Raw genomic sequence first — 25,136 nt, 5'->3', positions numbered from 1 at the left:
GCATATAGCGCTTTCAAATCAATGAACTCGCTTTTATGCGGTGAAAAAGAAGGGCTGCGTGTCCCCTGTATAAATATTCCCGTGCATATCGCTGAGCTGTGCCCAACGCTCTGAGCGCGATATGATTTCCTAGAGAAATACGTTCTTGTGCAGTAGATATGAAGCCTCGTCAGGCGCAAGCATTGCTGGCAGCAAACGGAGAACAAATGAGTTATTGAAGTTAACTGAAAAAAAAAGCGAACGGCCTTGCTGTTTTACCTCCTTTCATTTAATATAGACCTGTACATTTATGCATCAAAAACTACCTTGCCGTTATGTGTAGTCCTTTTTTTTTTTTTACACCATAAACAGTCTTTATGCTGTTCTTGTTACACAAAAATTGTTGACAAAAATATTTACTAGATTTCGTAATGCATTTGATTATTTAAGATTGAAATACTTTCTCATTAGCTTCTTGTATAGACCCATGTATGTGATAGAACTTTTTGAGAAGTATATAGTCTATTTGCTACATTTAGTTTTATTGATGGAAATGGACATGCTGGGTTTATCAGAAATCTTAAAAAAACATGTCTGTGCAACTAGAACATGCAATAGGATCCTGGTTATGAAGTGGTATAATCATTGAAAGTGAAATGTTGTTTGCTGATAATGACCTCAAGTCCACATTTGTCTTTATCCTACCAGGAGTAGGCTAGGCTTAAGTAAGCCGGGGTTGCTATGGATACTACAGCTTGCCAGGTGTTTTCCATCTTCAATAGTCACCGGCTTGTAGGTAAGTGAATGACAGGACTGGCCACAAGTGTAGTAGGCCTAATCACAAGGGTGGGATTGTGATAACTCATCAGGCAAAATGATCAATGCCGAACTGTGCAGAACAAAATAAAGAAAGAAAGAATTGGTCCCTCTGGATGAACCCATTAACATAACAGAGACATCTAGTCAGCTGTATACTCAAATAGAAAGTTTACCAAATGGCCTTACGTTTTCATTTACTTAACATTTATTGAACTTGAAATAGACAGCAAACCCGCTCATCTAATACATGCACAGCCCATGTTTGTTTCTAGTCACCACACTGGTCTTCAACCAGTGCATGAATACAGCCATTACGAATGTTTTCCTTAAGTAAATAACACAAAACCTATTGTACTCATCTGATTTCATATTTTTAGAGCTGCAATGCAGGTTGGTTTCTGACAACCCAAAGTGGGTCAAGGGAGAGACTTGATGTTCTTTCCAAGGTACGCCATCCATATTCATGAGTTCTCGCTGTTTTGTTTGTCGAGCATCAAAACGTATCAAGATGCATCATTGATTCATCACGACCGCGAGGCATGCCTGCGATGGTCAGACCCTTCAAATCCCGCTTTATCATTGGATAAATTCCTAAAAGCAGAGGGAGAAAGGTCCAGTACTTGCGAGTGTGTGTGTGTGTGTTTTTTAAATAGTTCTCTGGTCTTGTGACAGATGCTTATCAAAGCAGTGACCAGCCCACTGACCCTTAACTGTGAAATTAATTTCTTAGTCTGTCTATGGTTCATGGCAGGAGCTTTCAGGGGTAAACTCCCTTTCTCCCCACTATCTCCATTCTGCCAAATGAACTCTCTCTCCCTCCCCCTTCTCCGTTTCTCTCTCTCACTCTCTCTAACTCTGTTTCTCTCTTCATCTTGCACTCATACCATTTCTATTTTTCTCTTTTGACTTCCTTCCATTCTTTTTTTCAAAGTTCTCTCATCCCTTTAGCATTTTTTCTCTCCCCCCCCCCCCACATGCACAAACACACACAAGCACACACATATACACACACATGCACACACACACACACACACATACACAATCACACGCAAGTAAATGAATAAATGTGGAAGCTGTCTGGTTCCATTTGAATTCCTGATGTTACTAAATTGATCATACAAAGCTGATCAGCCTGATAAAACTGCAGCCTTCTCCCATCAGCTTGTTGTCTGTCTCCTTGTGTGCAATTCTCCGATGGTGGAATATAGCTGTCAGATTTACATGTTGTCCGTTCCCATCTTCATGAAAACAATCAGACATGGGATGACAGATGCAAGGTTCAGCACACAGGCAATTAAATATGGCTTTCATCAAATCTGAGATGATAAGAAAAGGACATGTTTCCACGTGTGTTGCATTTTGTCGAGATAAAAATAGTATAAATGTGTATTTAATATGTTTCTGAATTACTTATCCTGATTGCTTTGGGTAAGGAGTGTTATGCATTCTTTTGTCGAAAAAATAGCAAGTCCCCAATTAGCATATTTTAATTATCTCCAGTAAATGAACAATTTACAGGTCGGTAATGGATGTGAATTATTCTGTTTTTCTTGCCGACGGATTTGCAGGAGCACTGTGTTCGATTCGCCTTGCTCTGGAGCCGACATGAATCATTAGAGCCACCTTGATTGGCTTCTCCTTCGGTTATGGGCTTGGGTTGGGGGGGTTGGGTGGGGCTTTTAGAGGGGGGAGGGGTGAAATATGAGCTACAGCAAGATGAGCTCTTCTGTTGTGGCTGGTATCAAGATGCTCGTCTCTCTCTCTCTGGAGGGGAGGCAGATGAGGGGTTAGGAGTGTAAAGGGGGGTGGGGGTGGGGGGGGGGGGGTGCCGCTCATTAGGGTAGCATGAATGATCAAGAGACGCCCCCCTTCCCTCTTGTCCCAGTGAGAGAAACAAAGGGGGGGTAGGGTTGATCGGTGCTTTCATATTGCCAGGGAACCATGCTTCACAGAAGAAGAAAAAAAATAAGTAAAAATCGCTTTATGTACAACGATCACGATTTTTTCCCTCCAGTGTGTTTTGTTTGTCAAGGTTCGTTCCAAGGCCAGAGACGTGTCACTGAACAAATAAAAGGAGGTCCAAGAACATCATTAAAATTGCCGATAATGTTAGTCTAATAACGTCTTAAACAGAGCAACCCCGGGTTTTATACAGGTTGGTGTCTCGCCGTTCGTTTCGGGCTCCATGCCAAATATGCTGTTTAAACTGCAAAGCGATTAGCGGCTCTGTGCTAAATATGGGGAAAGCCGATGAACGAGACAAGTGGGGCTAAATAGTGCCAACATATCCACCCATATTTTTCATTTCTCCGTTTACTTCTTTTGCCGTTTTTTGCAATCGTAAATATACTGCCGCTTTCATAAATACGCTCACGGACCAGAACACACCTCAGCTGCAATCTAGGATGCTCCGTACACTTGGTCAGTGCTCTGCGTGTTAGTCAAATGTTAGGTGACAGTATTGATCAGACACCTATTTACTATAAAAGAGTCTGAGTGGGATCAGCTAAACATACATTAGAACTGATCGATAAGAGCTTAAGGACAAGAGGCAAAGGCAAATATTAGACCGGCTGTCAACAATTTCCTTTACATAATACATGTACCCTCGTTGTAGATTGTTTTAATATGTAGATAGATACCAAGTCAAATGCATCACCAAAGAAAATGAAATCATGTATCATATACTAGGTATTCATTTTCCCTTTAAAATAGAAGGGTATTTGCTTCACAATGAACAACAGAAGTTATTATCATTTCATATTCTTTCATATCTTCAAAACATGTTACAACTGCAACTACAAATGAAATTCATAAATATTGAGGAAGAAGATATCAGTCTGATTACGCCTACTCAGAATGTGTTTGTATAATTAATAACAGTACACAGTAAAAATACAATTAATTCAGGTTATTTATGATATCATTATAAACTCTGCTATATAAAAGACAAGTGCACAGGTTCAACATTTAGTGGAAGAAAGGTTTAATAATTTATAAATTGATATAGGTTTTATTGTGCCCTACAGATTGTTTGGCAAGAGTGACAGCAGTGAAACCTTTTCAGCCTGAAAAAAAAACATAAACCTAAAAGCAGTATTAATGCTTCAAAACACAGAAAGGTTTCAAAATACTTGACGTACAAGAGCCTATTCATAAACATTTCTGTCAATGTCTCCAAGGCAACAGCATTTTAAAATTCATAAACATTGGTTGCTGGGACTTTCTTAGTGTTAACTTGACCATCTGCATTACCACTTAAGGTAATCAAAACCACTTATGGTAATTCAAAAATAAAGGTGTAAGTGATAGAATTACCACCTGCTCCACCGTGACATAAGGCAGGAAGGAGATTATCCCTATTTCATAAAACTACGAGGAAAAGTAAACTTGTGAAACTGGACAAAATGTGGTTAACAAAGAGCAGTGTGTCTTACTGTATATATTTTCATCAAATTGCTAAGAAAGTTGTTTTTACACCTCATAAATCGTTATGGAACACAAGTTCAAAAACACAGGTCAGAAGTACACTTTCTTACGTATTTATTTTTACCACCTACAAAGCTAAAATACGAGATTAAAGCTGTTTGACACTCCTTCAAGATATGATTATCACAATCCATTGTACCAGGGAAGTTAACTGCGGGAGGTTTATCAGATTGTGTGCACTCCCCTGAACTGGTTTAGAAACTTCCCTCAACTTGTAACACAACAGTGCTATCAATGTCAGAGTGCAACAAGCCAATTTACGGGCAAGGTTTCTTCGGTGATCATTACCCACATGTTAATGCACAATACAGACAAGGACAAGACAGGGACACTGTTGCAGTAATAATTTGGATAATAATGTTGTGAATCAGTAAAAAAACAGATACCCCAAGTTTGTGAATGATTCAGTTTACACAAAATATGGGCTAAGGCTAAGCTAATAACTGTATATATGTGAAAGACCTTACGGCTAATTAATAACATATATTTCTGATGAACCACTTATCATTCATAAGAGTGAAGAATGACAGGTGAATGAATGCGTGTGTGTATGTGTGTTTGTGTGGGCGTGTGCGTGTGTGTGTTGTGTGCGTGCGTGCATGTGTGCATGCGTGAGTGTGTATGTGCGTGTGTGGGCGTGCATTATCTCAGGTCAGAGGTCATAGTTCATCATGTCTCTGACTGGCATTTAACTGAAATACAGCAACTGCGTTACTCCTTTAGAAAACATTGCATTAAGACAGCCACTGCTTGGCTTAAGAAAAGGTGCTCTGGACAAATGAATGCTCCTCCAAATGTGTCAGTAATGTAATAACAGCTTGAATGGGGAAGCAGAGTGGGCGGTGGGTGTGACGGTGATTTAATCTCTTCCCAGAGTCCCTTGCCCCTTCTCTCCCTGAGACCTGTCTGACAATGAGACATGACAGGAGGATTATTCAAAATGAGATTTTCACACTCTAGTTATTCCACATTGGCCATCAACTTGCATTTGGCTATCCATCCATGTTCCTACATGAGAGAATGATGACTTTTAGCTTGTCTGCATTCATAAGGAGGAGCAGTGATCTAAAAAGGCTTGGTGTGTGTGCGCACATTTGCGGGTACATGTGTGCGCATACATGAGGTGGTATGGGTGTGTGGGCGGGTGTCTGCTTGTGTGTGTATGTGTGTGTGTGGGTGTCTGCTTGTATGTGTGTGTGTGTCTGTGAGTGTGAGTGTGCATGTGTGCGTGTGTGTGTGTGTGTGTGTGTGGGTGTCTGCTTGTGTGTGTGTGCGTGTGTGTGCTTGTGTATGATAAGTGTGGCTGTGCTTTGCCTCTGTATTAACAGAGAGAGAAAGGAAACCTCAGGCTTTTCTGAATGCTCCTGTATAATCACATCCAGACATCTAATCCCTCAGCCTTCAATGGTCTCCAGCTCAGGGAGGGTATCGGACAGAAGCCATTTAATTCATATTCATTACACAATACCGGGGAGGATCGACCCCCATGCCTTTTATCTGACCCTTTAGATCTTCAAATGTTAATCACAACCCCCCAAGAACAAGCCAAAGTGAGACTCTCGCCTCCCGTCGCGTGTGGCAAAATCTCCCTCGGACGGTATTTTTTACTGCCGATAAAAACGTCCAATAAAACTCCTCTGCACCTATCCGCGTCAACGTCCCGGTCTAAAAATGTCATATCTCTGCGACTAGCGAGCGGTAAAGGCGATACAACACAATTATTTATCGCTATCTATTTGTCGACGAAGTGTGTCATTACTAAAAGCTAATCACTGTAAAAATATATAGTATATATACTCTTGACATTTTCATTAACCTTTTTTTTTTTTTTTTGCTTTGTGTATTTCTCATGTTATTTTTTCCCCATGCTGCTTTGCTGCAGTGTCTGATTGAATTGTTCGCAATTCAGTATGGCTTCAATTTCAGTTTTCACCCAGCTATGTTTTTTACGATGCGTATTTTCTGATATTCTAACGATAATGATGATATTCTAAATGCTCAATACGCGTTACAATACACTGTAAGGTATACGGTATCAAGTCATATTAAGCAGTAATTACAGAAGACACAGTATTATATTTTAGCTGTATCAAAGTGATTGGGGTCCCTTGAACCACGTCCTGGCTCCGGGCCAGGTTATTATTTCAGCCTGTTGTCTGCAGGATGGTGAAATAAATGCAGAGCCAAGCGCGTCATTAATACTAATAGGGAAGAAACAATCTTCAGGCGATGCTCAATTGCGTCTGGCCGCTTTCTGCATGTTGACTGCGTATTACGAGATCATCTTCGTAAAACCGAGGAAACAAACGAAGAGAGGTCGTAAAACCTGAGCACAAATTTGTTCTAGAGAAAATAAGAGGCCATTACCTCGGCGTCTTTAATGCGGTTACATCCCTGCCACCACTCCTACGCTCCACTTGGCTCCATTGCACTGAAATTCCAGTTTTTGTTTTCAGGGTTGCCATCGTCAAATATTTCGGATGAACCGTTCCACTGGCAGGGGTCCTATGGCTGGGTCTGACAATGTGGGCAATGGGGAGGTAACTATATGAATCTATCGCTTGTGAGTCAGGGCCCATCTGCCGATTTGCCCACAGTTTTGCCCGCTGTTATACCAGTCCCGTGTCAGGTGTGGGAACAAGCCGGGGCGAGGGGTAACACAGATCTCTTCCTAATGTTGACTCTACTAGCCCATGTATCCATGTATCCAATATCCAGAGTCCCACCCCACCTTGCACGTCCTTCTCACCGAGAGTTGGACTTCATTTAGTTGCCCTTCTCAACAAAGTACCCTTACCCTTTATCGCACCAGGTATTGAATTACATGAAAGGAGCCCATGCTCAGCTGAAGACCCCTGGTGCAGGCCCAGTTCTGTCCATTACAGTGCATGGCATTGATTGTGTAATGGATCTGACTGTGCCCTCATAATGCATGATGTAATTGCCAGAGGGGTTTAATCACCAGCACATTACATATGGGATTAGGCTGCAGAGAGAGAGAGCGAGAGAGAAGGAGAAATAGAGAGAGAGAGAGAGAGAGGGAGAAAGAGAGAGAGAGAGAGGTTTTAGAGTCTGTAAACCTTTTCCGTTCTGTCTGTTCTACTCTAACATGCATCATTTGATGGGGAACAATGTTTGAAACTGAAATAAATAATTATATGACTATAATAATACTATAGTAATACTAATTTCCTCACATTTCTTTCATACTCATTTAAACAATATAATTTGTGACCCACAGAGATTTCAAGTTTCAAACTGAAGGTCTGTTTTAAAAACGTTCTGTAAAAAGCGATCCACTTTCTGATTAGTGAAATCATCGCAATCAAGGGCAGAGATAGCCTGTCATACACATGGATGCATACATACATACATACTGTAAGCATCACATTTAGAATATTAAGAGTCGCTTTGGATAAGTGTTTGCTAAATGCCTTTAATGTAATGTCATGTATAACACAAAGGAAAAACAAATCCATTTTAAAGATACAATACAATTCGATGTCAACTCTGATCTAAAAATATATGTGTGTTTTTTTCTTCACACAAACAATGCAATGTTACTTGTCAACATTCATCAAACAATGTTTTTCAAGAATTACACCTAAGTTAGTGTCATCCACAGGGCTCTTGTTAATTCCACTTCTGATTGTGATGTAAAACCACACTGCAGTTTCATTTTTTTAAGTAGGTGATTAATGCACGAATATCTATCTTGGAGCCAATTAGTATCTTGTTTCCATTCATTTTAATTTAGGCACATGTTGCAGAATTAATGTCGGACTTAGTTAGCGCATTCAAGAACAAATTCCTTGATTTTGGCGCCCCGGTTCGCAGGCAGCTCTGGAAGACGCAGATAATTTGGGTCGCACGGCACGTATGCGCTAAGGAAATACAGGAAGCACAGCTTTACCTATACGCAAGGGCAATTGTATCTTCCTGGGAATACTTCCAGATTTCCTGCTCATCTTTCAGAACCGCTCCTGCCCACACAAATATTAACCTGCGGGGAATAACGCACCGAGGCGACCGGTTTCCATGGAGATTTCAATATCATTTTCCGAATGAATCAATTTCAGAGATTTCACAAAGCTCCGTCACATGTCCTCCCTTGCCACACGTAAGGGGTGATTCAGTCAAAGCACAAAAGCAGTTCAGCGTTAGGTTTCTGAAATTCGAGGCCTTGCTACACTTTGCATGCACATGACAAACGGTATCACTGCCTTAAATCAGGATTAAGGCCATTCCATTCTGCATATCCCCTTCCCGTTGCATATTATACTTAGACTTTGTTCATTCCCCAGAGAATTTAAAATAAAAAAGGTTGGTGCTTGGCAGGGCATTGTTATGTTTTCCCAGAAATATACACAATGAATAATCTAATAAAATAAAACAGTCAGGATAATTACTCTACAGTCAGGAAATGCTAACAAAGAATCAGTCATCATAAATCAGGCAAACATAATTGCAAGGGTAATTATATTTTATGACCCATTTTATTTTGGATCATATCACCAAATAACGCTTATCTGTATGCCTCTTCACATCAAGTGCATTAAATCAATGACAGAATGCTGTGATTTTTTGATTCACCATATCAACGCTTGACAAGTTTAATTATTCCGGGAGTGAACAAAGACAAAAAAGAAATTCCGAACCAACTAGTACACTTCAGTTCAATGTCACCATTATATGGCATGGCAGGGTAGTATAATGGTTAGGGAACTGGGCTTAATTACTGAAAACTGAACAATGAATTACTCAAATGTTATGGGTTCAGTTGCTAGCTGAGGTGCTGCCATTGTATCCTTGTGCGAGGTTCTCAACCTGAATTGCTTCAGTAAAGTATCCAGTTGTAAATGGATTGGAAAAGAAAGTTAGACATTGTTCTGAGTAAGAGACTACATGCTGAAACTCTAAATGCTGAAACGTTGTTAACGTGTCCCTTGAATAGTACACCCTATTAGTCAAAGATTTCCTCAGAACAATAAACCTGAAACTCAGACTTTTTCACCCGGTATGTTATGTGTAGGAAGTAACAGATTATTTTATTAACACACATTAATGATTCGAACAAAGGACAAACACTTGTTTGCTTTGCCAAATTATTTGAGACTTCATGCTATGAAATATATGAGGGGTGACATTAAAATGCTTCACAATAAATTATACGTATATAAGTATATATTCACAAAATAATTATCACTATTATTACCTTCATTTCCGAACAATGAATGAACAAAACACGAAAAATTCACGTCTGATCTCTGTTTAGCATAATTGCGTGTGGATGTGCAAAGGAATATGCATTAATAGAATTTTTCATGTTTTTCTGCACCTCTGACCACAGTAGAAAAAAGCCTGGGGGATCCTGCACTAATTACTACACGTATGGCTAGATGTTGTTACACGTATGAACATGTATAATGGCTCTCAGATGGCTGGGGTGGCGTTGTGCAGTGAGAGAGAAATTGTAATTGTAAGAAAGTTTCATGATGCTTGATCAACCACTGCTCTCGTACCTCAAAGGTCTTAATGTTTTGCTTCGGGGGAAAATATCAAGCAGTATAAATTGAGGAATTGTGTGATATGCAATCATATAACATATGTGCACATACTAAACAAACAATATTTCCATCCCATTGCAACTATTGACCAGCATTCCACAAGTTTACACTCAGCCTGAGGTGCCGGGAAACTCTGAGTTCACTCATGGAGGGAAAAGGCCATTAGTTGGCATGGCTGGCGCTGGTAAGGAGAGTTAGCGCACCAACGGTCACATGACTGGAGGGAAGGATGTGATACAGCCTGGTTTCCTTGCCCAATGTCCATAATTGTTCTGGGGGCTCTCGGATGGCTTATAAATCAAAACTGCGTTTTCGGCGTAGTGAACTGACTCATGGTCCGTGATCAAATCCTGACCGAGCCATTGCCGACTGTTTTCAAAAGCCTTGGTTGAGGTCAATGTATAAGTGGCCACTGTATTCCCAAGGGAGGGAGTGTTTTAGTTGGCAGGGTTTGCTGCAGTGTTGTTGTGGTTGTTCGCAGGTCTGCCTGCACCAGATGCTCAAAATATGCAGTCCGTCGGTACAACGTCCACCAGCGCAGTGGGTGCACTACAGAGTCGAAAGAAGCAGTGGCTTTGTGTTAAGACAGTACCTCTGGAATGCATGGAGTATTCCTGAATGGAGTATTGCAATCTAAAGGTCACAGGTTCGATTACCCAATAGGACACTGCCGTTGTACCATTGAGCAAGGTACTTAACCAGCATTGCTTCAGTATCCAGCTGCATAACTATGTAAAAAGGTGTATAAGTCGCTCCGGATAAGAGTGTCTGCTAAATGGCTGCACTGCAATGTAATGTTGCAGCCATGGGACCGATCTGCACTTGTGAAAGTGCAGTCCAAAGGCTGAGGTTCTCAATTGTGATACATGTCAATATTTGCCATTAACAAATGAATACTTTTTTTGAGGAGAGGGTCGTTTCCTCCACATGTAGTTCATGTAGTTACATTTGCATGAGTGCTAAGTAATAGCATTAAATACACATTAGTGTACTAGAATCCATGGAAACAGAGCAAGAAGGTGGAATATCCTACAATGCGCTAACCCCTGGAAACCTGCTGGATTGTGACTCTGATTTGGCCGTCCCCACAGAGCTCTCTCTGGTGTCAAACACGGAGGACCTAAAAAAAAAAAAATCATTTTTCCCAAAAGGCATAGCCTAACCGATCATCTTCTGACTGACGAGACCCTTTGCCTGAATGCCACTAACGTACAGGAACCGCTGCGGAACACGTTAGCCCGCGAGCGGTCAAAGACAGGAAGGGGAACCTGGCTCAGGACCGCGCTAACGGTGCCCGAGACGGTGCGCCAGACGCGGACATAATTCCCCCCGGCTGCTAAACACTGTTGTCATCGTCACCTGCGAGGATAAGCAAAATGCAAACAGCTGCTGTGTTAGCTCAGACTTAATTGACAATTGACCAGATAAATATGCGTTGAGGGGAAGAGCGCAAAGCTCGCCGCCCGCACCGTTACCATTTGTTTGCTCAGCAGATGCTGCTATCAGGGGCTCTCTGTAATGCATACAGTTTTACACCTTGCATATTATATATACACTAACCTATTTCCAGAGCTGCCTTTTTGAACGGGGTAATTGAGGTCCCTTCGCTCAAGGGTGCTACAGCCGTGCGGTATGAGCGGGGGAAGTAAGGAGAGCCCCAGAACCTGGAAGCGGGGATTTTTACCACCGTTCTAGAGGAAATATGACTGAATCATTTATAAATATCTTGACAACGCGTCCGGTATTCTGTCATGCAATGCGTGTGATTGCATCAGATGTCGTCTGGCTCCACAGGCCAGGGAAGGAAAGGCAAGGCATCAGAGGGATCACGGTAAAAGTCTGGATTCAATCACGCTGTTGCCCTTCACTTTGACTTTGATAAATGCGAGAATTTGTTCAAAAAATGTCTGATATTTTTTCTTAATTGTTTACCTCGACAAACTCTCAAGTACAAATCTTTATTGGATCCAGACTTAAATACTTTTCTTGCAGAAAGGCGGCTGTTTATGAAAATTGTCCGTGTGAGAATGAAAGCTAAAGACCAAAAGTGGTGTATACTGCTCTAAGTAAACTTTTGAAAATACTACAACTGTGGATACACAGGTTAACATTTAGTGCAGAACACATACATATTTGAATTTACATTTTGTGCTCATACATAGCAGTTTTTTTCATCATCCTAGTCTTCATTTTTGCCTCTGACACTATCTTGCACCACCATCTTGCGCTGTTCAGAGAGTAAATTGCATTTTTTGCCAGTAGTTTCATCAGACGGTGGTAGTGGGAACAGCCCTACAATGGAAATCCTGAATAAACAAAATCTCACATGGGTAAATGTGCAGTGGCACAGAGGGAGCTAATCTCCTTTAGGCGTGCTGCTTGAAATGAACTCAAGTAATCTATGTATGAAATGTGGAAAAAGCAAACGACATTACCATGTTTAAAAATGCAGGTCCCCTTTATTATTTATTTGCTTGCTGTAGCCGATGCCCTTATCCGGGGCGATGTACATAGCGTACATTTTTCGGTGTTGTCCATTTATTCACCCAGGCTTTTTACTGGAGGCAATTTAGGTTACGAGAGCAGTACTGCCCCTGGGACACAAACAAGAAACCTTCTGTTCAAAAGCTGTTGCATAACTATGGGCACAAGGCCAGCCCTTTTGTTCTGAACTGACATTCTGTGCATTTTTACGATTTCCCCCTATATTTTAATGCTGATTTCGTTTTTAGGACATTTTGAAGAACACAATAATGGTTAGGGGTGACACTGCACTTTCTTGGTATTTTTTGGTCTTTAGAGTGGGGTAAAATTTCCATAACATTTAAAAGACATTGTGGGAGCTACACCATGGAGACCACAGTACAAGGAGAACTGCTATCCTTGTAGTATACCGCTATATGTAGTTAAATAGCATCGCCCTAAGGCTGCATAATGAAGACCACTCTTACGGCATTGCTGAATCATCTGTTTCCAATCAGATGTCTGAGTTGTGGATTTAAGCTGAGGGAATTTAAGCTGATTGTGTGAAACGACGCCAGCCAGAGAGAGATTAGCCTTAATAATGTTTTGATTTGGCCTTTACAGTCCATTCAAGTTTATACCGAGCCATTATTGTTGTGGGCGAGTTCCCACTCTGTTGTCTGCCTGTTAGCAAACATTTTTTAAAAATTGCAATTAGGCGTGTGGATGGTGACCATTGTCAGGTTCCTGAGCTATCTGGCTAATCTGATTTTTTTCTTATGAGACAGAAGTTATGTAATTACTAAACTGCATCTAGCCCACAGAAAGAAAAATCTATAAATTGTGCATGTTTTGGAGGTAAAAACTGAATTCTGAATCTGAATTCCGTTAATAAAAATAGAGCAAATCATAGATAGACAGATTTTGTGACAAATTTCACAAAACAGAGCCACACAGGCAGGACAGTACGCATGAATTGAATGGATACGGTAAAAGACAATAAAACTGTAAAAATACTTCCACATAACTGCCACATAATCACATTCCAGCCATGAAAGCAATACAAGGCTTCAGCTCCAAATGAATTTCATTTTTTTCTCATTTCTTGTTTAATTAATCGGTAGTAAAATAAACAAACCTATCATTCCGTTGTGTATGCCATATATACAGAGACATCAATAACAGCAACAGCTATTTTTATATTTCATGTTAATGTGATATACTCATGGCTTCGAGGTGGCTAAAAGGTAGGGGTGATGTAACAGTGATGTAACAGGCCATTATGATTCTCATCGATAATAAGGGGATGGCTCATTTGATGGGATAACTATTAGCTGATCAACACATAATAAGTGTATCGGGCTTGTTTGACTAATTAAATGTTTTGAGTGAGCTTTTCTCAAGCTGCCATGAATCTAGTGAAGCAATCAATAACTAGATCTGCATTCTTAAGGCATAATCGAAAAAGGATCATATTTTGTAATTAATCAGGCCTATTCAGGGATGTGAACACATACTTGTTACATTATTAGTGTCAGTTACTGTATGGGCGAGGTTCTAACACCATCAGTCAGTCATAACATGAAGGGGACATGAACAAACAAGACTGTACATATTGCCATTAGCTGGTGCAAGGGTCATTTCTCATAGTTCTGTAATTCTAGAATACCAATGAGGTTCACATAAGATCTCAACTACTAAGGATTCTGCACTGATTTTCAGGACTGTCTCAGTGGTGGATTGTGATGAATATTACTGTTACGCAGGTTACTTTGTACATAAAAGTGGGTACACCGTGCACATTCCGAAACAGAAGTGAATTATAGAGAGGACGGAGGGGAGAGAAGGTTAATTCGGTACGATAATATACAGCTTACTTACTTTGACTACATTGCCATTCAGCTGAATGGATTTTGACTGTATCACCCTTTATTCTATTTTTTATGAATATTTTTTGTGGGAAAATTAAAGCATTCATAGAAACAGTACTGTGTTTCCTCGTTGCCAAGCTGTCCTATTTACATATTCTCTTTCTACTCTTGTCATTTTAATAGGATTTTTTTTTACAAGAAAGTGTTTAAACATGCCGATCAAGTAAAGTAAAATTCTAATAAATAGAGTATATTTGGAACTGAGATAAAAAATATAATAATAAAAAGCCTCCACATCCTGAAGTGTTTGATAATACATTATTAATCTGTCTGAGGGAACAGATGTATAATTGAGGAAAAGTCTGGATGATATGCGTAATAATTGGCTGTAATTGCTTTTATATGCCTGGAATGACTAATCTTTTCATTAACAAGAGAACGAGAGAGATACGCACATGGCACCAGTACGGAGAGCAGAGTGGGGTGTGAACGTGATTCACCTCCCTTGTCGCCCCACCCAGTATCACAGTCTGCCCATTCTGTATGTTTTATCACAAGGGTATACTATGAGAACCCCCAATACAAACTTCCCTCCACAGAAGGCCGTGTGTGCTGATCTACCCAGGTGAATGGACGTGGTATAACGACTGAGGAGCCCAAAGAGGTAGATTAAAAGAGCAAGCTTGGGTAGGGAAAGTGTGCTCAGCAAGAGTCGTGTTTTTTAAAAACACTTTTGCGTCTTCGTCGCCTCAAAGGCCTCCAACACATCGGGAACAGTCGGGGAACGCCATTGCCAGCCTGGGTGAACTTCGCCCCGTCCAGGAAACATAAAACACAAAAAATAAGACAATGAAAATAAATACTGACTTTAATAAGATGGAGAAAGCCCTCTTTTCATGGGATGGCACTAGAATGGCAAGGAATCAGTTTGCGAAGATGGGGGTAAAAATGCTTTCTGTTCATCAATCAGAAGACTGCTATTATCTATTCAGTTGGTAAAAAAGGACATTAACTGATAAAAAAAACCCCAAAGACATTTAAATAAGACCCAGCAATTGCAGACAACTGGCAAATGAAGCATGACTATACAATATCACCAACTGTGCAGTTCTACATACTAACATAAAATGCTAAATTATATGAAAAAAAAGTGGGTACTGTATTAAATTGATCTCTCTCAGGATCTATGTGGACTAGCGATGATTCCGAATGGCCTCAAGAGCTAGCACTATGACTCACTGAGATTACACTGCAGCCTCACTCTTTTCAGCTGTGTCATCGTTTTTTGAATAAAATTCATATGGTAATGCGCTGATTTTCGATTACTGGGAAACCACTGCAGATGCCCTTTATATACTATTAAAATGGCTCAAATCTTTAATTCTGCCTTTTCAGTTGTCAGATGAGCAACTGATTATACTATATATAAAAGAATCCATGGCAAATGAGGACAGATGTAATCTACAGATTGTACGATGTGGAATGTTATATCTGTTAGAAAAGCAGAGAGTGGATATTAATCATGGCGAATGTATAAGGTGGATCTGCCAAGATGATCTGTTTTACCCAAGATAGATTTGTCCCAGGACCTCTAGGTCTGTGCCATGTCTGTTACAGAACCCGAGAGAGGTCATTTCTGAACCCTCAGCAAGCCAGTTACTGGGTGCTCAATCTGTCAAATTTAAAGGATCGTAGACATTAACATCCTCTGTGTTCCACCCCCCTGCTCACTGAAATGGTATATCTCCATGCAGTCATGTGACCACTGCTGGAGCACTGCCAAGGAGAGAAATGCAAGTTCAGCATTACAACAATTAAGGGGCCTCTATACTAACGGAACACATTTAATGCTATAATTCCGGTGGGAAGGTTTGTCGTTTCTGATTATGGAGTTTGTAGATGACTGTGGGGCATTTGCATCAAGCATCTGTTAGTTATTGTTGTGAGTCATAAAAGCCGGAACAATATGAAAATCGTTCAGACTGAAATGGAAGTTAATTCTCTCAGTGGACAAAGCAAACGAACCATATCTGATTTGGAAGAAAACAGAATATTTGTTTGAAACTATTCAAAATGCTTTGAAACCACCGGATGTAAAACCAGTTGTTGCTAAAATGCTTTCCCTAAGACATACACACACACACACACACACACCATGCAAACACATGCAAGCACGTGTGCACACGCACATTCGCACGCACACACATACAGTGTCTTAAACTGCATTCCATGAGTTACCATATATTGCCATATATTACCCCATCATAAAGGAGGGATCAGTTGTATGATGAGCTCACTCTGCGAGGGCTCAGAGGATTAGTCATACTTACCGCTTTGCAAAGCAATTACCCACTGAACACCTAGAGTGTGAATGACATCATGACCGTTTCCAAGCTCTCCGAAAGAGACACTTCTAATGAGAGGGACTGAGGAGGTCACCACCGCTCGACGCGCTCATGCCCAGGAATACTCCAGCGTGAAGGTGGCTCATTACCCACTACATTATGGGATCATTTACTTCATCTGCTGGTCCATTTCCTCTCAGAATACAACACAATTCTCCATCTTACCAAGGCTCTCATGCAAGTCAACACAGTGCAATGCCGCATACTAAATGTGGCAGACGTATATTCTGCGCAAGCACACTGTGATGAATTTGATCCTTTTTTTAGATTAATGAAACTCCAGGAATTTGAGGTGGGCAAAACTCTCTAAAATCAATGTAGTGTAAATCACTGGTATGGTATAAAGATTCATGGGGTTCACACGGCTTTGAAGTTCAATACAAACTGTCTTCAGAGATTTTTATTAAGTGGCTGTTTTTAATATTTTAAATGGTAAATGGTTTTTCTTCATGCCTGAATGGCATATTCAGATATCTGTATCTCCTATTTAATCTCATTCAAACACCTTTGAATGTTTTTCATCTCCCCGTCTCTCTCTCTCTGTGAATTGATAAAGTTTCCTATGTCTGCTGAGAGGAAAAACATTTCAGCAGAAATAGTAGAAAATAATAATATGCGCATAAAAATATACAGCCCTCCAGTGGTCAAGGGCAGACACTGATACATGTTTTGAAAGCTCAAACTGACATACTGAGTAAAAATACTGACTTTTTGCGGGTACACCAAGCAGTGCGATATCATATATCAATACACATAATTCACCAGAGAGACAAAAATATAGTGCTTGAATGTCAAAGCCAGCAAAACTCGAGGACGGAGAAAGAAATTAATGACATTTGAATGGCATGTTGAAAAAAATCACTCTCACAGACTCTACAGTAAGCAATGACATATTTAACTTAAAATGAAGATGGGTGCAGCTGTTCAAATGTTCCGGAACTTTCCTTGTCACATCCCTGATTGAGCACTGCAGTCTGTAAAGTCATATCAGACCACTGTTTGAAATGCAAGCTATACATTAAGCACACTTAATTAAAACCTTCATTGGATAAGGTTTGCAAATTTTATTAAAGCATGAAGAACATTATATATAATGTATGCTGCGTTTTATTACCGGCAGTGCACAAGGAGGTGATATTTCAAAAGCGAAATACTGTCCGTGAATTTGTGAAGGGACGAAGAAGCGGCGCCTTTTTCTCTTTGGAATAAATCATGAACAGAGAGCCAGTCACTGATGAGGCGTGGGTGCGTATGCCGTTCCATTGGTTTCAGGAGCGATTTATTTTAATTGCCACCGTGGGACCCTCTCTTACACTACGCTGGAATGGGTCACTGCATTAGAAAATTAAAGCCACTGTCGAGGCTTCTCTTTCTCGAATCTCTGTTCAGTTTGTACTCTCTGACCTGAGACACGCCGAGAGCAAAATCTCACGCACAATTTTTGGGGGGCTGGCTAATCTTGACTTGATTCACAACCTGCGACCGCACTGCATGGGTGTACAGGGTGATAGAGGTGCTAGCACTTCGTAAAATGAACGCACGGAATCAAATCTCAAGCTAGGTTTTTCAAAGAATAAAAAATAAAAAAAAGCATCAGCAGTAATATGTGTTTTTGTAACATTAATGTTTATCTCTCGAAATATTTTAAATTAACAGACAGTTTTGGGACGAAAGCACAAGGCTGTCAGCGCAACACTCACCGTTCCTGCCTCTTTTGAAGCTCATCCTTCCAAATCCCCCTAGACAGTCACACTGAAGTTAGAAATTCATTATATGGATAATTAACTTCTAGCTCAGGCTGTTTAAGATGAGCTGGCTATGTGCTGGCAAAATGTGATTTGGCTGCATCTGTCAGTCCACATTACAAGCTCACTAGTTTAGTTCCATCAGAAGAAAATAGCATAATTGACCAACTTTGTTCACCCGATTTCTGTCTATAGTATCCTATAAATAATTAGCATCTAATTACTTAATTTATCCATGTAATTTTCCCATGGATGTTGAATATATACACAGATACCTGATTAATATGACTCACCATTGCAATGTGCAATAAAGATTTTATACAATTTAAAAATAAACAAAAAATAACTTTAAGAAAAACAGTTACAGAAACAATGCAGCATGAAGTCAATATAACAGGATGTTTTTTGCTCTCAATGACTGGGTGTCCTTCACTGTTGGTCCTTCCCTTCTGCAATGATCACCATAGTTCATTCCTGACATAAAGTTGTGACACTTCCTCAAGCTTGTGCAGCTTGCTCATATTTCAGTTTATGATGGCACTGTTGCCATGATAACAACCTCCAAAGCCATTTTCCTCTGAATGCCCTTCCAAGAGTCCAACCCTGTATTATTTGTAGAGGTAGATTAAATTGCATCGGTGTATTTCGGGCAGAAACTATACAGGGATTCTGCTTATAAATCCCGGAGTAATTTCCAGCTCTATGATATAAGATATAGAATAATCAATTATCAAAGTCAGCTTCTTAGTATTATCTCAATTCATAATTTAAACATAATTTCTTTCTACACAAGGAATGTAAAAGCTTTCATAATTAGTCATACTTTAATGCATACATTAATACTAATTTTTCAGCTGAGATTGTTCTCAGCACTATCAATGGAACCGTGTCAGCAAAATACACATATTAAGAAATACAGGTGTTGTATTAAATATTTAATAGACACTCATATCCAGAAGCTTTACAATCGGTTTACAATTTTTGTACATCCTAACAGGCACCTTCGTGTAAAAACTAGAATTCCTTCAAGGCCCAGATTGCAAACTGTGTGGTACTCCATCAACAACCATTTATGCATAGGTTCTGCAAAGTAGCCTTTACAATTTCTTCCGCTTCCGAATAACTTATTGGATGCTGATGCATCGCGGGAAAGGAAATGGAATGTGCACAATGAGATATCCCGTTAGCGCTGCCGTAATATAAAACGCTCACGCCGCGTTAAAGGCAGGGATGCGCGATAGCGGACGGAACAGGAAGGGGAAGCAGAGAACGAAAAGACTGGAGACAGCTGCTCCTCCGGCGCTGATGGAACTGCTGTCTCATGTGGCCCTTTTTGAATGTTATGTTTGTTGATGTTAGCTGATGCATGCCAAGTATAACGGAAGTTCACATGAGATGACTGCAAGTGGAGGGGGAAAAAAAATCCCCTCCAATGTCAATCAAAAACTGTGAGTATATGGGCGCTCCATTGTCACCACTCCAATAGCGCAAAAACAAAGCAGGAAGTACTGGATCAATCTAACCATCTGTTTGGTATGCATGAAATGGCTCACAACACCTGTTACATACTGATAAATACTTTCTTTGCTATTAGAAATACACTTTGTTTATCAAGTTCAAGTAACAAAACATATTCTAGACTCCATATAACCTGTTACCAAAATGATAGTATTTAAAAACTTTTACAGAAAACCTAAATAAATCTGTGGAGAAACATAAAGAATGCAGATGCTTCCGCACAGGTGTACTGCATGATACAATTAAGCGATTAACATCCTATCATGCTCTGTGGCATGCATAAAAATGCTGAGCATGCCCAGTTGACTTCGATTCTAGATCAAGATGGCAAGAAGTGACTTTGAAGGAGGGTTCATTATTGGGGCACGGATGATAGGAGCTTCAGTCACAAAGACTGCTCAACTGACTAAAGTGACATCTGCATTTAGATCTATGGGAAAGACACGAGTAAATAGGATTGGAAATTGCGGTTGAAAGCACACATTGAATGATTATGATGGTCGTGCATTACTCTGAAATGTAAGGAAAACTGAAGAGCACCTCTTCTTCAGGAGACTGAGAATGTCAATGCAGGACATGATCAGCTGACTTTGTCAGCAAGAGCAGTCCATCTAGAACTGCAAAGAGAGGGATATTATAGTAGGGTTGTAGTGCATAAACCCCTCATTACACAGACAAATGCACATTTGAGAGTTGGTGAAAAAACCATAGGCACTGGCCTACATAGATGTGGAATAAAGTAATATGATCAGATGAGACGTCCTTCACCATATTCTTGAGTATGTGGGTGAGTACATGTGTGGCGTACGCCAAGAGAACGATACAGGCCTGATTTGGGTCCACTTGTCCCCTTAGAGGGAAAGGTTATTGCAAATCAGTGCAAATATATTCTGAGCAATCAACTTTATCCTATGATGAAACATTTCTATCCTGATGAGAGTGGGGGAGTGGCCTCTTCTGGGATGACAATGCCCCCATCCACAGGGTGCGAGGGGTCACTGATTGGTTCGACGAGTATGGAAATTATGTGGATCATATGCTGTGACCTTCGCAGTCACAAGATCTCAACCCTTTGGGAGATTTTGGACTGGCGTGTTAGACAGTGCTCTCCACCAACAGAATCAAAACACTAAATGAGTATATATTTTGGAAGAATGGTGTTCCATCCCTCTAGTAGAGTTCCAAAGACTTGTAGAATCTATGCCAAGGCACATTGAAGCTGTTCTGGTGGCTTGTGGTGGCCCAGCACCTTACTATGACACTTCATGCAGGTTTTTCCTTTAATTTGTCACCCATCTGTATTTCATTGGAGTTTTGGCAGGTTATTTTTTATCACACCTTTGCATGCTATCATGCAGTAGGTTTTCATTCCTTCTGCATTTTAAGATTTACTCTTGTAAATGGGTAGTGAGTTCAGCTTGCTGCCTGTCCTTTGAATAAGTTTGTATCATTTCATATTCAACAGCTGCTATGTCAAAGTCCACCATGTTTATTTTTAGTGGAGCTCAAGAGACCAAGGGCATTACTGGGCATCATCTTGGGCCACCTAAAACTGTAGGAGTGGCTAAAATGGCAGCATATATCACTGTTGTTTTCTCTGGCTTTGCTGTCTCACAAAGCAGTGTGCTGAATAATCCACAGGTGTGACTAAGCGACCTGACTCAAAGGTGTTTTAAAGCTCGAAGATAAAGGGCCGTGCTGACTAACTTTGAAAGAACAGCTGTGGAAGAAGAGCAAGGCAGAATGACAAGGAGGGGCTGTGAAAAAAAAGAGTTGTAATTTAATAGGCCAATTTCCTGCCTTCAGCCCCGCAGAAATATCCGTCTGCCACCCGTGACAGCTGACGAAAAGGCTCCAGGATTTGATTTGCTTCCCAGTGGAGGACAAGTTCAGGCCCATCTTTGCTCGCAGGCCCCGGAGGCAAGGAGCGTGTCAGACTGGGCCTCGCCGATTATAAATCCACCAGCAATGCTCGTCCCGCTCCTCGAGAGTCTCAAGTGAGTGTGCCCATGCGAGCATTCCTGCCAAATACATTTTGCCCCGCGCCGTCTTTATGCTACTGAGTGATATGTTACGTCTAAGTGGTTGTTCAGTAATGCCTTCTCTTCGAGATGTAAAAGATTGTTTCTCTCGTTTGATCATTTTGATTTTGATCTGCAATTTTCATATTATAGGAGTAGTCAAGCTCCCCTTTTCATGGTTCCTGCATTGTTTTTGCACTTCATAGTGACTTAGTTTTAGGAGTTTTGATATTATTATTTTTTAACCCCTTATGTGACACTCCCTTTTCAGCATACGCCTGAAAATAACATACCCAAAATAAAATAGCTAAAGTTGCTATTCTTGAACCCTTTTGATGGCAGGCATAATCCCAAGAGTTTTTTGAGTGGATCCTGTTGCTTGTGACTGTGGCTTGGGTGTTAAAAACACAACGGAGCCATAGCCACAATGCAGGACAAATCCTAGTTGAAATTCCACGGTGATACTACCATCAACAAGGAACCATCGTCACTAAAACATTTGCATCTCCAAAAAGTTTAGAGATATAATTGCTAGTTCTAACACTTTCAAACGGTATATTGTGTGACCAGTGATAAATAAATAAATAAATAAATAAATAACACTATACGCTACTTATCAGGATACTGAAGAGTGTAACATATGACTTCCATGCGAGACTTATACAAACAATGTGCTACAGAAGGGTTTTCATGTCTTGTGAGCTTTAGGGATGTATTGACACTTCCCCAAAGGAGAAAACTATTTCATTATTTTCATGTTCATATGCTTTATACATAGTGCTCAAATGTTGCAAAATCTTCACATAGATTATTTTATCACGGTAGATTAATTCATGACCACAGTAAGTTCACAGGAAGATTTCAGTCAATTAAAACAATATAAATCAAAAATATAGCAACTTTCATTTTACTACCATCACTTACTTCCTATCAGTTCAAATACTGAATCTGTCCATATACATGGAGCAGCTATGTCTCAAGAGAGAGAGAGAGAGAGAGATGGTCATAAGTATAAACAATGAACTTAAAGCCAAGCAGGAAATGACTCAGTCTTCATCTGATTACTGCTTTTCTACCTGAGACGATTAGTCATGTCCACACTCACACCTCACACTCTTGACCCCATTGGCCGTCTCCCTGTTTCCTGCTTAACCACCGCAGGCAACAATACTTTGTCAGATTTTACAGGAGGGGAAACTACTTTACATAGAGATGAGTACGAGCAAAGCTGGCTCCTATTTTTAGTCTGACAGAACCGCAGTGGTTGGTTCAGAAACCAGGTGAGATTAGGGATGATTCAAGGTTTGTTTTGTTCTTAGTTTTTTTTAATAACCTGCAGGAATTGTAATAACATTCATTTGGAAATCTTGCACACTGCCACGTGGAGAAATGACCCAACACATTAGATATATGCTATGTGGCAGGGAGTAAGGAACAGGCTGCATAAATGCTGAAGAATCAAATATGTGCATGGAAGTTCACTGTGGTGGTAAACCTGGAGGAAACATGGATACCATTATTGAAGGACAAAATCATACATTTCTGTTGTTACTTTGCCATAGCCTCAGAAAATGTAGCTGAGATTAAATCCAAATCATTTTCATGTCATTAGTGTGATGCATAAATGGATATCATAAGGATGTTACTTTGAATATTCAATAATTGGCCATGACTGGATTTAAAGGGATAGTTCACTTTTTGGATTTACAATGAATAGATTTTCCCCTGCCCAAAAAGACTTTTTGGTATTTAGTTGCTTATTTTTTATAGAAATGAGTTGCTTATTTTTATACGCATCACACAATACTTTTGTACTCATTATTTTTTATTTTAAATGTCAGAGTGACTTACAGCTGACTATCGTTTTGCTGTGCAAGTTGCCCCTCGCCCTCCCTCTCATAGCCCACGCAAGTTGAGGAAGGATTCAGATATTTTGGAGTCCAGGTCATAACCTTTTGTCATAACCATAACTTTTTGGCTGTCCATTCGCCACTGGGCTTTTTCTCAACTGCCATTTTTTTAAAAAAACTACCCCAAGCAAACTAGCAGCACTGTGTACATGTTTCTCGTTGGTTTCACAGGAACTGGTGGGCGAGCATGGAAACAAAGGCCAGCTTTATCATTGCTAAATGATTTGGAAATGTGTGCGTTGATTTGTCACGCTCAATGCTCTTTGAATACAATTTAACACTTCAGGGTGAGATGACCAGATCGCGCTGCTGAACAGACATTAAAATAAACAGATCAGTTATTTGCTGGCTTTAGGGTAGAACATGTGGATTTTTGCTGGTACACTTGTGCAAATAAAGTCAGTGAAGTGAAAAGCAGCAACACCAACAGAACAAAAAAATGGATGTGCTAATCCATTTCAAAAAACAATTTCTTTTAAAGTTGCAACTATGTCATAAAAGCAACGTTAGGCAATTCCTGTTTTATCATGGATTATTTTCTAGTGAATACAGCCTCATAAAGTGTGCCCTGGCCCTCTAAACAATTCTTTAAGTTACTTCAATGATTTTATATAGCCATTTCCATTGTAATATTGACATCAATATCTGTTGGGCATTATTTCAAATGCCTTGAATACTACATAAAGAACACAAAATAATCTATTTGCCTTACACAAACCCCTTTCCTGAACATGGCGATTAAAACACATTTCACGTGTGATCTGCATTGCCCTGCAACTGCACACATTCGAACATTGAAAGCTAAACATGGAACTAAATCACTCTAATCGCTGCTAGTTTATCTAGAATAAATTATGTTTTGAGTAAGGCAGCAGTGATCAATAAAGACAAATCATCCATCAGTAGGATACATAAAGCAATGGCAATGAACCCTAGCATGGTAGCTTTTTCACCTTCTCCATGCTTGCCTAGTTTTCAAGCTAGGTTTCCCACAAGGACTGTACAAGGCAAGCATGTTCTCAGAAAAAACATTCTGAAATTCACAAGCACTTCTCTGTTGCACACTGTACAGCTGGTATGTTCGGGTGGAATGAAGGACAGTTAACCTCTGATGCAGTTGGAATGTGTCAGTGCTCAGGAATACCCACAAAAATTCAACAAAACCACAAATGGACATTTTGACTCCAACACTACATACCAGGTACACTTGAATGTGGCCAGTTTAACTTGTGGAATGAGATAGTTAGACACTGCGCAACCAAGCACTGATAGATATTGTCCTATCATCCATTAAAATGAAGTAACATATTACAAAAAGTAAGAAATAAGAATCATCTTTAAATCATCAA

Source organism: Anguilla rostrata, chromosome 6 (genome assembly GCF_018555375.3).
Source record: "Anguilla rostrata isolate EN2019 chromosome 6, ASM1855537v3, whole genome shotgun sequence".
NCBI classification, from domain to species: Eukaryota; Metazoa; Chordata; class Actinopteri; order Anguilliformes; family Anguillidae; genus Anguilla; species Anguilla rostrata.
The sequence above is the reverse complement of the archived record's forward strand: the minus strand, read 5'-3'. Positions refer to the sequence as shown.